Source organism: Haemaphysalis longicornis, unplaced genomic scaffold (assembly GCF_048455015.1).
Source record: "Haemaphysalis longicornis isolate Haplotype H1 unplaced genomic scaffold, Haemaphysalis longicornis Haplotype H1 scaffold_12, whole genome shotgun sequence".
NCBI classification, from domain to species: Eukaryota; Metazoa; Arthropoda; class Arachnida; order Ixodida; family Ixodidae; genus Haemaphysalis; species Haemaphysalis longicornis.
The window spans coordinates 48,534,359-48,549,659 of record NW_027526225.1 but is presented as its reverse complement, the minus strand read 5'-3'; positions in this window follow the sequence as shown (position 1 = coordinate 48,549,659).

The following is a 15,301-nucleotide window of genomic DNA, read 5'->3' as shown; positions in this document are numbered from 1 at the left end:
GGGCGTTTCCTCTCCTATATATTCTTGCTCCGTGGCCAGATGCTAACAATCGCGACGCCACGATGGCTGTTTTCGCTCGCGTGACGGCAGCCGATAACGTAGTTCCGTTATCGCTCCCACTTATGGGCCACTTCACTGCCGATATTGCAAGGCGTGCACCTAGCGCAGCCGCAGCCGCAGTTTAGCGCGTGCATGCCTGCGGCCTCAGCGACTTCGCTGCGCTTTTCTAGCAAATTCGGCCGTTTAGATCGCTTTGACACGACAGAAACAGTATTCGCTGCGCTTGTGTCGCAGCCGTTTAACTTTGGCTGCAGAGATTAAAAAAGTAAACATACCCCTCGCGAGGGGAACGATCAAATGCAGAGCATTTCGGCGGGGGCGCGCCTGCAAGTCGTATGGATTACGTATTGGTTGTTGTTGTTGTAATTGTTGTCTTCCAGTGTAGACATTGTCGATGAAGTCGATGGTGAAACGTGAAACGTGCCGTGAACCCCCTGCCGCGGCTATGACGCAACATAATCCAACACAATCCACTTTAATCCAATCCAATCCAAATCCAAACCAATCCAATCCAAGCCAAGCCAAGCCAAGCCAAGCCAAGCCAATTCAATCGAATCCAATCCAATGCCCCTCGCGAGAGAGTCTTATAGCGCCGAAATCGCGCCACCACACGAACGCGTGATGTTGACGTCACGATCACGCCATATATGTTAGCGACCGGAGCGCGCGCGAACGACATATGCGGTTTAAGCGCGAACCGACCGCGGCGAGAGAGCGCGATGCGAGCGCCCCCACCTGTTCTTGCGCGCGAACCGACTGTTGCTCAGCGCGAACCCAACGCGGCGAGAGAGGGTGTTGCGAGCGGAGAGAAAGGGAGGAGGACGCGGGGGAGACGGCGCACCAGTGGCCGATGGTTGAATGAGTCAAGGATATAAGGCGCGTCCGTAACCTTCCATTCTATGTCCGCTTTGTTGCGTAGTTTCTAAGGAGGACGCACCTAAGAAGCACGTTTCGCCTCTCGGAATACCTGTAAAAACACAACAGAGTTGGTATTGACAAATTTAACAGATGGACTTCAATTCGTGCAAGTGGTGCGTTTTTCTAGCATTTCTCCCGTGGCCAGATGTCTGTATGTAGTCTCTTTATTTTATTTTCCCGCCCTAGAAACCAATCCTTCACGTATCTTTGCCGTACGACTTTAGACTTCCGTCGGGTCCGGGTTACCCAGAAGGTGCTGTCGAACGCGTTAATTAAGGTGTGCGAAAGAAGTGCGCCATTTGCGTGAAGCTGCGCCAAAACAGGCCCGATACAACTGTCGTTAAAGCAGATGACAAAGCCGACGGAATGGTCTCGCTGACGCGACCGCCGACGCGAGCAGCTCCGGCGCGCTTGGAACGCTGGATATATTAGCCCATCATCTACAGTGCGCTCCGTAAATGAAAACCTCCTCCAACCTTACACCTCCTCACAGGCCGCCGCCTCCGCCGCGTTGGTACTGTATTGACCCGCACTCCGCGAAACAAGCGCTGGCTGGTAAAGGCAGAAAGATTGACTTTCAGAACTTGTACGGAGTGTGAAAACGTAATAACAAACAAAACAAATTTTCAGTTACCTTACACATGGTTCAGTTTCAGAATGATTGTTTATTCACGTAGTTGCAGTGCTAGTAGGCTAGCTATAAGCTAGCTATAGGCTAGCTATAAGCTAGCTATAGGCTAGCTATAAGCTAGCTATAAGCTAGCTATAAGCTAGCTATAAGCAGCCTACCTAGCTATAAGCACTGGACCCCTCCAACACAGCGGGATAGTTGCCTCGACATCTACATCAAAGCTGTCCAACGCAATGGGCGAAAAGCATGCCAAACCCAAATTTCTTTCCGCGGTAACAGGACTACCGACGAAAAGAAAGCCCTAGAAGAACTCGCAAGCTGTCCCGACATAATTATTTACCTGCCAATAAGGGAGGCGCCATCGTAATCCTTGACAAAACCGACTATGTTAACGAGGACAATGAGAAGCTATCGGTATCGACGTTCTACAAAGCACTACCCAATGATCCCACAAAAGACTATAAGCAAATCGTCAAAGATAAACTAGCTGAGCTTCTTAAATATAAAACAATAAATGAACCCACGGCTCGTTCCTTGATCCCTTTAAGCCCAGTAGCCGGTAAATTCTATCTTCTGCTTAAAATTCACAACGTGAACAATCCAGGGCGGCCCATTTTTTCTGGCATTGGCACTGTTACCGAAAACGTCTCACGCTATGTCGATAATCTCATTTCCGATGTTCCGCCCAGCTTTCCCTCCTTCATTAAGGATACCCATGATATTCTCTCAGATATCTCAAAAATTGAAATTCGTGATAATTGCCTCCTAGTCACCCTCGATGTTGCGTCCCTGTATGCTAACATCCCCCATGAAGATGGCATCACCGCTGTATCGCTTGAGCATGACCAGTCATCGTGCGACAAACCTATCGATTCTTCTACTTTCCAAACTTTCATTAGGCTTATTCTTGAACTTAACAATTTTGAGTTTGACGTGGTTCATTACGTGCAAGTCAGCGAAACGTCAATGGGAACTCGAATCGGACCCAACTACGCAAATATCTTTATGGCTCACCTTGAATCAAAATTTGTTGACACTCAAAACTCAAAGCCACTATACTATAAAAGGTATATTGACGACATATTCATGATCTGGCAGCACGGTGACATGGAGCTCCTCACCTTCATTGAGGCATTTAACCTAGCCCGTCCTACCATTTCCCTTGCTCAGTCCTATTCGGAACACAATTGAATCTTTCTGGACTTCACCGTTACTACTTCCCAAGGTCGGCTTCAAACTAAACTGTATAGAAAACCGACAGACACGCGGCAGTATTTGCACTTCCAATGTAGCCACATCACACACGGACCACGGAGGGTAAAGTACAGCTCTCTCCCCTTCCAAATAACCCTGGACCAGACGATCAATGCCTCCTCTACACCGACGCTTCATGCACAGTAACGCATGGAGTCACTGTGTGGACCAGCCCCACTCATCCCAGCATCTAAGGCCGTATTCCCTATGCCTCTGCCACATGCACACCAATCCTGCTGGAATTGCAGGCTATACACGACGCCCTACTATGTGCAGCCGCTTCCAACGAAGACTTGAAAACCATCAATCTTCGTACCGACTCTACGCAAGTTATCCACTATTGAAACAGGTTGCGCAGACCCCCATCATCTGCCAACGCATCCACCAGCTCCACAGCAAAATGCCATCCAAAGTGGTTGTGTCATGGGTTCTTGGTCACACCAGTATTGCAGGAAAGGAACGGGCTGACTTCCTGTCACACAACTGCCCGGCCCATCATCCCCCGCCCAGCTCCCAAGTGACCCATGGGCCACAAGAATGGCTGCAAAGGAGGATCTTCGACGCCGAACGCGTGCTCTCATACCTCCGTGTTCGGTTCTCCTCCCCCTCAATCTTACCAGGATGGAGGAGGTTGTACTGCGAAGGATCCGACTGGGCGTGGCTCTTACTCCTGCCCGCACGAGTGGATGGAAAGGGGACTACCGAGGGCATGTGAAATGCCCAACCTGCTCTGAGGAAACGGTTCCGCCAGACGTTCACCACCTAGTATGGACATGCCCTGGAATTAAGGACATTCGAAGGAAATGTTTGATGGCAGCAGGCCTAAATTTGCAGCAAGAAACGCATTACCATTGGTGGCTCCATGGTCCTGCCTACCGTTTCCTACTGGACTATATCCGGGAGGCCAACCTAGTTTCCTGGATATAGATCGGACCCGCTTAGTGTCCACTAAGCCTTGAGGCTATTAAATAAACGAACAAACAGCAACAAGACAGCAATACCCTACAGCCAAGCCCGCCGTTTTAGGAGAACTTGCACGAACCAAGCCGACTTTGACTCAAACTGTCGAGACCTCAAGACCGCCCTCGTGAATAAGAAATACCCGGAACAAGTTATCGACGATGCTATTGTGCGAGCCAACCAATTAGACCGTAACGAAATCTGTAAGAAAAAAGCCCCCAACGTTAACCCGCAAACAAACTGATTTCTAACCCACTCAGTCTCCACTCCAAGAGTGTCAACCGTACTAAGAAAACATCACAATATCAATATCTTAATTCAAAGTCAATACTTAAAAAGCATATTCCCCGAACCACCACGCGTTGTCTACCGGCGTGATAAGACTTTAGGCGACTTCCTTACTTGCATGCCGTGCAATAAACCTCGATGTAAAGTATGTGCACACATGACCACTACACAGCGTGCCACCATCACGGCTTCAGACTACTAGGTAAATATAAAGGGTAACTTCAACTGTAACTCTGGTAATGTTCTGGTAATGTCGTATACCTTCTAGAGTGCACGGTTTGTAGGCAGTAATATATCGGCCAAACTGAAACGCCCTTCCTAATACGAATCAATAATCACCGCTCTCATGCAAAACGTTGCCCTTTTTTTCCCCTGTCAAGACATGTGAACGGTCCCGGTCATGCATTTGAACATCTTAAAGCAACAATTTTAGAATCAGCTTTCAAAACCCACCACGACCGCGAGGTTCGGGAATCTCATCTCATTTATATTAGTTTGGGTCAGCGACGCTTGGTATTAATGAAAGTTACGTAAACTTAAAAATGGCGACTTCATAATTTTTATCACATTCTTCATTAACCCTACACTTGAGATTTACATCCGAATTCAGCGAAACTCCTTAAATACTGCAGCTGTGTTAGCTTAATGCGACTCAACAATGCGATTTGTCCTTGGCAGAGACGCGTTTACTGCCTGTTGCTACGTGCCTGTTATTTCAGCCCTTTTTCAACAACAATAAACTTCCCCGTCTTCTTGTGTTTTTCTTTGGTGGAGTGGTCTTCCGCGCCTTTTCTTTCAATTTATATGCCACCCTTGTCTTGTTTTTCTCTAAACATACAGTTTAGGCAAATAAAAGATTTTGTTACTTGTGAACAAATCAGGCAGGTGGTTGGAAACGAAGCATTCATTTGCGCGATTCTGACTTTGGAGAACATGCCGCTAGTTGGAAAAATATTCTATAAAATACATACAGAAACCTTCTCAACGCTGCAAGTTCCGGAAAATTCAAACATTTCCAACTTTCCTACTAGATGTCTATGTTCGGATAGTCAGTATGAACTGAACACGCTGGAAACCGTGCGAATATGGGACAACAAAAAAGACGAGACTGCGATTAGCAGTGCCCATTTTTGTCTTTTTTTTTCCATACCGTGTCCGAGCTGTCTTCCGTGTTTTCACGGTACTGAAACGGCACTGATATGGATAGTGTATGTTACCTCTTGCTAGGTGAAATTACGCAGCATGAGTATACACAAGTGGCAACAGGAAGTCTGCAGGAAAGTGCAAACATATTTCAAGAATCAGTTCTCTGTCGTAACGCAAGTAGCACAGAACATTAGAATAATGTTATCTGGGAGTCGCGAAAGTTCAAACGTTGGGTGTTACGTTGCAATGTTTAGTTAGCGTTTAAAAAAACATTGCGTGTTTATGTCACGTTAAAAACGTTAATTTTACGTTTGAAAGAAACATTTTATGTTAACGCTTTGTTCCCAACATTTACAGTCAAACCCGGTTATAGCGAACCACACTATGCGTCACAATTACTTTTATGTATCCAATAGTTCCAAATATCCGAACACGCCTACAACGAGTTTTTTGTTACGAGTTCGCAAAACGCGGGACCCCCTCACACCCACCCCCCTCCTCCAGCCAACCTCGCATGCATAAACGAACACAATAAAGTACGCCATTACCATACACAAAACTATATATTTAATGCGAACAGTAAAGATATTTTGCACTGTAACTACCTACTTTTCCAAAAAAACGGTCATTCTTGTTTTCAATTTCGTTGTTTCGGCGTCAACCAGCACAGCACTCTCAACATAAGGCATCATTTACATCAGCTGCAGTCCGTGTCCTTCAATATCGAAGCAATATTGGTGGCGCACATTGACTGCCGAAAGCGCTTCATTAAGCATCGGGTGGCTTTCACTCGCGACATCCTCTGCCTCTTTGGTGTCTCCAGCAGCGCCAGTACCTATGACATCGGTGACAGTGTCGGCGTCCGAGGGGCTCACAGTGACAACGTCATCATCGAGGCAGTCCTCGAAGGGCACTGCTTTTAGCTCAACATCGAGAACGTTGGTGAGCTCTTCTCACAGTTCATCGATGCTTCCATCTTGGTCCGGACTCGCTGACTGGGATCGTTTAATCGTCAGTAAGCCACGTCGAAAACAGTTACTGAAAGTGCCGGAGGCTCAAAATATCCATCGCAGCCAATAAACGACTCAATCGCCGCTCCGAGGCCATGTATTTTGGCGGCAATTCTATGCGCCCCGAGTTCGATATATCAGATGTGAATTTCGTTATAAGGAATATGTTTCGCGTGTATTTTCGTAACTGATCTTTTTTTTTTTTTTTTTTTCGACATATAGGATAATTCGCTCTACCCGTGTTCGTTATAATCGGGTTTGTCTGTATATAACGTTCAGGAAGCAACTTAAAGCCAATGTTAGAAATAGTAACGTTATTACAATGCTCAGGACTCAACATTAAAGTAATGTAAATGTGAAAATATTATAACAACATTCAGGGCATGTTCAGGAAGAAGCATAGAACTAATGCTAGAAATTTTAATGTTATTACAATGCCCAGGACTCAACATGAAAGTAATGTAAATATCCAAACATTTTAATAACGTTCAGGGCATGTTCAGGACAGAACATTCGTGGGACGTAAAAAATGTAAACAGTACTATAATGTAAAGACCTACCCCCAAAGCAGCGTTATAGGTAACATACTATTGCAACATTATTACAATGTTTAAGGCATAACGACGAACTAAAGTAAGAAAGTAAACGTTATTAAAATGTTCAAAGTAATACTGTCAGGTAACGTAACAAATCTTAAAGGGGCACTGACACAAAATTTCGAAGGCGAGATAACTTCGGAGATAGATTGGTGAGAGCACATATACATCATCTGCAAAATATCAGCGGCGAATACAGCCTAGAACATATTTAAAATCAATTTTGTAGTGTGCGAAACGCAACCGAGCAGCCAGCAGAGGACCACGCGCAATCGACATCCGAGTGTAAATAAACAACATCCAAACACGTCACGAGTTTGTGTTTGCCGCTTCCGCATTGCCGGCGTTTTTCGGCTCGCCGCTCCAATCGGAGGGCCGGAGTGGCCGGAGGGCGGAGCTTCTGCTCTCGAGAACGAACGACCCGATCGTTGGCGGCGGAGGCGCCGTGATTTCGTCAGCTAATCGGGCAGCTGGCTGCGACCAAAGTTCTACAGCGATTCCAGGCACTCTGTTTCTATAACTGTTTATTACCATTGGATGCGAAAACGCGCCGGAGGCACGAAAAGCCCACTGAGCTAGCCGCACGGTCGCTGTGCAGGCGGCGGCCACAGCCGCGAAGTGGCCCAGGCCGGCGCAGGTAGCTCGAGTGATAGCTTGTTACCGCTGCACGAAATTGTCCCAAAGTCCCGACCATGGTGGCTTACATGAGAAAGGAGTTGATGATGCGATGGCGGGTTGCATTAAAAATTGTCATCTGCACCGCTTACGAGAGCGGCACTCGAATATCCGCCGCAGTGCTAAGCCGAACACATCTGTAGGCGGACCTGTAGGCAGACCGGGCGGCTGCTCCCAGCGCGCGTCTTGCCACCCACCGTCTCGAGCGTCGCGCGTCGTTCTTTAGCCGCGGTAGCATTTGCACTCGCAGCGCCTGTGTCACATCCACGGTCGCTTTTTAATTAAGCGCCTCACGAGATCAGTACGTGGGGGCATTCGCAGAAACTGCCGTCGATGCGGATTCGACAGTGCTACGGTGGCTCTGCTCTGTGATATCCCTCCGACGGTCACGTGGTCAGCTTTGTGCACACAAAATCCACAAAATCCATCGTTTCGCGGCACTCGCTGAAACCGAAACTGCGAGTGGCCGCATTGAAAATGCCTCTAATTAAGCAACCGTCGCACGCTGAAGCAAATGAGGTTTCTACAGGTTATAAGTAGGTCACTAGCTACTTATTGCAACGAAAAAAACAAGATGCAAAATTTTTGTGTCAGTGCCCCTTTAACATAATTACAGCGTTTAAGTTACAACGGCAGAGTATTGTTATCCTTTAAACAACTTAAGTCCACAATAGCACAACTGGCTTTTACTCTTGTTTTACACAGTGGTCACTGCAATGGTTTGTCCGCCAAGCTTAAGAATGCCGATAGCCGAGTACTGATGGTCAAGATACTGCATAAGTTTTTGACCACTGCAACCTAAATGTGGCCGCTATATTTAGTTCAGAAGTGAGAGAACATTGTCAGTATCTCTCTGAGACTGACAAGTGTATTAACGGCATGCTGTACATGATGAGAGGTTCACTGCCTATCATTTTCGTGCTATAGTGGATTCAAGACCAATAGTTTAAGATCTTCAACATGAATTAAGATTTTCATGCGCGCTTTTCCTGAGCTTCACTCTACTTGTCATAAACGATAAATATGCATTGAAAATGATTATGAGCATCCCAATGGCACGAAGAAAATAGGTGCAATGTAATGCAGTCACCGGATGTGCTGAGGACATTTGAGCACACTACATATGTGCAAAGTCTAAAAAGCCACTTAAAAACTTGTAAAGGGAGATCAGGGGATTTGTAAAAAAAGCATGTTTGCTCCTGTGTGTCTATAATGTGATAACACGTCTGCCATTGTCTATGCAGGCGTACGGCTGATACGACCCGTATCAGCCGTAAGTATGCTTTTTACGGGCTGATACGGGTCGGGTTAATGGCAAAACTACAGAGTTTAGACGAAAATAAAGCGGAAGGTTTACAGCTATGTATAGGCCATTGGCTAGATATATCCACGTTCGGATTTTTTAGCCCGTCCAGGTCAAATCGTGGGCAAACAATGGGAGCTGTCCAGGTCACTCCGTTGAGGACCTCTGAAGCGTAGATTGGCCTCAGGTGGCTTTGGCTGGGTGTTGGGCAAGGGGTGAGGCGTGGTGCAATATTGGCTGCGTTGTGTCCCAGGTAAGGTCATCAAAGGCTAATGGCTACGGCGTGCACGCTGGACGTTGCACGGGGGTGTCAGTATTATCTTGTTCATGCTGCAGAAGCAGCGACAGTGTTGGGGTCGACCACACATACGCCCCTTCTGGGACTGCGAACGTCGCTCGTTCGAGGGCGCAGTTGGTGAGCCTGACGGATGGAAGAAAACGGAAGGCCAGTCCAGCCTTTGCGCTGAGCGTAATGGAGAGGCTGGCGCTTATGAATGGGTGCTGTACGTTGCTGAAGTGCTCACTTGATGGTGATGGTTTCAGTTTAATGGCACAAGGCCGACAAGGGCAAAGAGCGCCAAACACAAAGTTATTTGATGAGGAGGAAACACAAATAAAATCACTCATTAAACTATGAGCACGGCTGGTGTAAAGGGCCGGGATGAAGGCCACGAGTGGTTAAAAGATAAATAAGGTGGCTGGTGCATAGGACCAGGGGTAAAACTATGGGTGGTATGAGATGAGTTATAAGAAGTGAACTTCTGATAGGAACCTGAAGGTGCGCTGAACAGAAAACATGGTATCGTCTCCTAAAAAGTATGACGGATGTAATGGTATATTTTGTCTGTGGAGTTCTCTGAACTGTTTTCGTCGTGTAATGTCGAGTGCCTTGCATTGAATGAGAATGTGTATCATGGATAGGCCCTCCCCACACCTGCTACACAGGGGTCTTGGAGATCCTTTGAGCAGGTGCGAGTGCGTTAAATGTGTATGGCCTATCCGTAACCTAGCTAAGCTAACTTCAATGTACCTGTTGTGTGAGTGAGTAGTGTATTGTCCCAAGTGTGGTTTTATTACGTGTAGTTTGTTTTCTGCCTGTTCGCTCCAGTCTGCTTGCCAAGTTTTACGGAGTTGTCTAATGTGTGGCTTGAAGTCTGTGTAAGGTAGTGTTTCCATGTCTCCTGTGTTTCGGAGTGCAGCACTGGCGGCCATTTCATCCGCCACTTTATTTCCGACAATGCCAGAGTGGCGTGGTACCCAACACACAGTCACCCCAAGGTTTGAGGAATAATTAAGCTATCATAATTGTTTTGAAGACAAGATTAACGACATGATTTTGCGATGACTTTCCGAATGACAATGCACGGACGACGCTCAGCGAATCTGTATAGATGAGGGATTTAGGAATATTATTTTCAAAAATGTGACTTACAACCATAAAGATGCTATATGCTTCTGCCGTAAAAATACTTGTCTTTGCATTCATGGTTCTACCTGCTTCAAAATTGGGACCAACCGCAGCACAAGACACCACAGTGAACGTTTGAGATGCATCACTGAAAAACTCTCCAACCCTGTATTTATTCTGCAGATACATGAAATGCTGCAAAATCCCACTTGATGTGCGGTTCTTACTGTATTGTACGAAAGACAAGTCACATGCCACGGGCCGAAGGTGCCATGGTGCTACAAGATCAGTGTGAGCTGATTTGTTTGTGTCTAAAAAGGAGACCCCATGAATAGTCATCTCGTCCCTCACTCTCTGTGAGAAGGGAACAGAAACGAATGGGCCATTTAAAAGAGCTGTGATGTAGACGTATCATTAAAGACCGGTTTAAAAGGATCGTTGTCCATTGATGAAATCTCAGAGGCATATAACAAGTCAACATAGGTTCGCTGGTGTGATAGCACCATTCGTCACACTCTGCGTAACGACTCTGTACAGGGATCGTACGGAATGCGCCACAAGAGAGGCTAAGTCCCAAGTGAAGCACTGGGTCAAGCATTTTAAGTGCTGCTTTCGTGGATGACCCATACACAACACTCCCATAGTCCAATCGAGACCCCACTAGGCTTGTGAAAATCCGTAAGAGGAGTTGCTTGTTCGTTCCATAGTACTGGTGGGACAATATTTTAAGAATGTTCAGAGCCTTTAGACATTTATGCTTAAATATTTTAATCTGAGGGATGAATGTAAGTTTTTCATCCAAAACCACACCTAAAAATTTGTGTTCCTTCCTCACAGGAATTAAAACGCCATTAAGGGTAATGTCTGGGTCCAGATGGATCCCACGGTTCCTTGAGAAGACACACAAGTGCTTTTTTCTTGGGTAAGTTGAAAACCGTTCTTGACCGCCCAGCTGGCAAGTTTTTTTAACTCCGAGCTGGACTTGACGCTCACAGATGGACATATTGCATGATTTAAAAGATACCTGGACGTCGTCTACATACATTGAATAAGAAATAGTAGCCTAAGGCCCCTAAAATTACTATAGTAGCGCCAACCGCTCTCTCCTCCGCCGCTCTCCTCTTTTTCTTTGCCCTCACCCGCGGCGCCACGCGCCCTTGAACTCGGAGGCGGTGCCGCCATTTTATTGGCTGCTTCAGAGCAGACGCCCTCGCAATGCTACGGGCCGCTCGCTGGAGTTTTTCTCGCAGTTTGCACTGGTTTTTGAGCCAAATCGCTGTTTGGTGGCATTTATAGGATTTCTACAGTCCTATTTTAGCAACGCGAAATAGGTGAGGTTGTTCTGTTTTATATTTTTGTCTACAAGAAGATATTTGTGCGGGGTGGATGACAATCACGCATACACACAGCGCAGTTTGGTTATGTGTGCGGCAAGCTTGTAACATCTGAAAATAGTTCGTGAACGCGAAAGGATCGAACGCGAACATTTCGAACTTCTCTGTTACAGTAATTCCTTTTTTGCATTCGCGTGACTGTGGTTAGGAAATCGCTGCACGGAGGGCTTGCGCACGGTTCGTGGCAGTATACAGAGCGCTACATTTTGGAATGCCGTCATTCGAGCGCTGCGCTGGCGTCCCTGCATTCGCCTTTTTACGACGGTTGTAAATCATTAGCGCATTTCAGTCTGCGCGCGCTTTTACTACCGACATACATCGTACCTTAATTCCGCGCAGTTCAGAGTGTTTTGCCGTTGTTGTTCTACCTAGCCGCAATTTACGCAGCAAATCGCTCCAATATCATAACAACGGGAGTATAATATTACCCGGGCCGCCTACACACAAAACATGGCTTCACGCCACAGATACCTTACGCGAACTCGGAACGAACACGCTACATGGTCAAACGCAAGCTGCCGTCGGCCAAACCAAGCGCGTATTAAGCTGAACAATTCCTGCGTCATGAAAACCTTACGACAACCGACTGAACATGCTACACCGCTGATAATTATGCCGGGAGTTTAGCGCGCACATGACAAATACACGGCCTGTTATCCAAAGCAAAGTTTACGACGTGACGAACTCGCCCATGCGCGCAATGCCTACTCAGAACAAAGGGTTCACGACGCTCGCGGAGGAAATACGCATTTCTTCGTAAGTGACCGCTCAAGCTTGCACAGAATTTAACAAAGTGAGAGCAAGCATTCAGAAATTTGCATCGCCAAAAAGTGAAGGCTGCCTCGGCTTGAAGTATGCCCGTTCATATCTATGCAACCAAACTTTGCTTGTTTCTGCGTCGTGTTTCCTGGAAGGAATTGCGAAGGCTTTCGCCATCCCTGACCCTATTCGCGCTGCCTAAGGCACAACACATCGACACCGCGGAGCAACATAAAGCGACACCGATGCGACATTTCTTCGGAACGAGCAGGTAATTCTAACTTTGCTATTCGCTGGCGCCTACGATAAAGCCGGCACTGAAGCTGCGCAGACAAACATGGCGCAGCACCGGCGGCGTTGCGCAATGTCCCAGCCAGCGAGCCGTCCGCGCCGCCGACCCTAAAAATCAAAAAACGGCCGCTACCACGTGACTTATCTGTTGGCCAATGGCGGGCGGCGCTGGCCGGTGAAAAAGAAAATAGCAAAACACAGAGGATGGAAAGAGCGTGGGTGAGGACGAAAGGCGGCAAAATCATAGAATGGTGCTACCTTAGTAATTTGAGGGGCCTTAGCGTGGCCGCGTTGTTGTTTTTGTTGTTCCTTTGTGGTGCATATCCTCTTGGGGGATTAGCCAGGACCGGGACCTTTATTGGGGCTAATGTGCCCGATTTAGGAAACTAAGATTTCGAAATGTATCTTAGAACAGGGAGCGAGTGGGCTGGTTGGTGCATGTTAAAAATGTGAGAAACAGCGTGAAAGGAGACAGTATAAGACAAACACGCGGGGATAACTAAAAGCCACGTTTTATTGCTTGCAGGCGGCTTGTACACACATCTACAAAGCAACGGAAAGGGAAAACGAAATTACAGATAGCATGAAAGGCACACAAGTAATTGTCACTTGGTATTCGATAAGTAAGGCCCAGTTATTCATTTCAAAGATACATGATTTCATTTTCATGCAGGAGAACAGACGGTTTGCTTACACATTTATCGCCCCTCTGACTAATGAAAAAGGCTTCAAAGATTTCACATGTGCGTTTGTTTGAATATTTTCGAATGATAGGACACTGATCCATCAGAAAAGTGGCCGCCGAGGCAGGCAATTGAACCCGCGTCCTCGTGCTCCGCAGCACGCCTTAGCCACAGTCACCGCGGCGGGCAGCCCCTTGTAAGTCAACATCATTACTACGCATAAATACATTGCTAGGAAGACATTTTGCACGACCCATTTATTTTGCCTTGTACCAAAGAAGAAACGCACTAGGGCCTTATTTAACTTGTGTAGATGACCCCTTGCGCCGCTATGAAGCGCTGTATTACTGGCCCTTTTTTGTCAACTTTCCTACTATAATGACTGAAAAAGCATTTTCGAGGGGAAATCAATATACGATGTCTGATACCTTGGTATGGCAGCCCAAGAACCACCAAAGACCCCATATATACCTATGGAGCGCTATACATCGAACACCGCTAAAGGCAGCTTTACCGTTACGCACAGATGCAGTCTTGGGACGACGTTTTTCAAGAGACAAGTATTTAGGTCATTATCAAAGTATCAAGTCCCTGTAGCCATTCAACATTACGAGTTCCATGTGTGGCGAAATAATGATAAATCAAGCATTGAAGACAGACACTCACGTTTGAGTCACCCAGATAGGCTTAAAAAATATTTATAATGTGCAAACGGGCTGATATTTCGTACCTGAGACTAGTACTCTACAGAAAGAAAGGGGGCTAGGGAAATGTTTTTGTTTTCGAACTTGATTTCGGGAAACGACTTGAATTACGAGTTAATAAAAATTTGTCTGGAATATTACACTGTTACGGGAAATTTCGCGGGTATTTTCGGCTCACGCAGTATGTCGTTCTCGGATTTCACTTAATTTCATTGAGGGAGCATCGTTTCGTGAAACGTTTATTTTCTGCCGTTTTGAGAAATGTTTATGGGAAGCCATTCTGTGAGGAAAGATCAGCTCGTTCTCTACTCTACCGGCTTCCCCCTGCTAAATCACGATCGCGGGTTGTTCACTTTTTCCTACCAACAGCAAAACAAAAATCACCTCCGTCGAAAGAAAAACATACAAGACTGACCACTGGTGGACAAAAAAGGAAGTACATACAGTATACTGTAGGCAACATTAGGAGGTTCAAAGGTTTCATTCTTTGCTTCCACGCAAGGCCTCCGGTATGAAGTAATTAGGTTATATCAGTGACTCTGTTGTCTGTTGTTTTGTACTTTGGGTGTATTGACAGCCCCCAAAGAATGTGGCGTTGGTTATGTATAATTTTTGCAGGGTGGACATGAATATGTATATGTCGTTTTACCATATCTTAGGAGATGTGGCCTTGCTGGCATGTCGAGTGTTCCGGACTTTGCTGGCCAGAACAGTGTTTGCTGCTGTAGCCTTAGGTTACTTTTAGGGTGCTGAAACTTGATGGTTCACTGTTCTGTATCTTTGAGTTGAAGTTGCCAATTAATTATTTCCTCAGCTGACAAATTTGGGCAGCTGTTGCTCCGGACCCTGATGTATCTGTCGTGAGCCAACTGATTAGCTTTTTTATATCGCAGTTCTCCATCCTGCCCACAAATACAGATCAGCTTCACAGCGTGTTTATTATTGCCGCAGATTATTATGCCAGCTCTCTGCATGGGGCCATTTTCCCTGCTTTAATGGTAAGGATCATTTTCCCTGCCTTAAAGTTTAACGCTTGTAGTATGGCTACAGTTCGGCGTACATGCCGGAAGTTGTTCCAATTCGGCAAAAAGGTCTGCGTCGGTGGCGGCGCACGAAGCTGCCTACTGTCACGTCCGTTTGGAGGATGAAATGATCACTTCCTAATGTGTCGGGAGTAGTGAACCGTCTTTTAACAGGAAAGTGTTTTTTTTTTCGGGATAC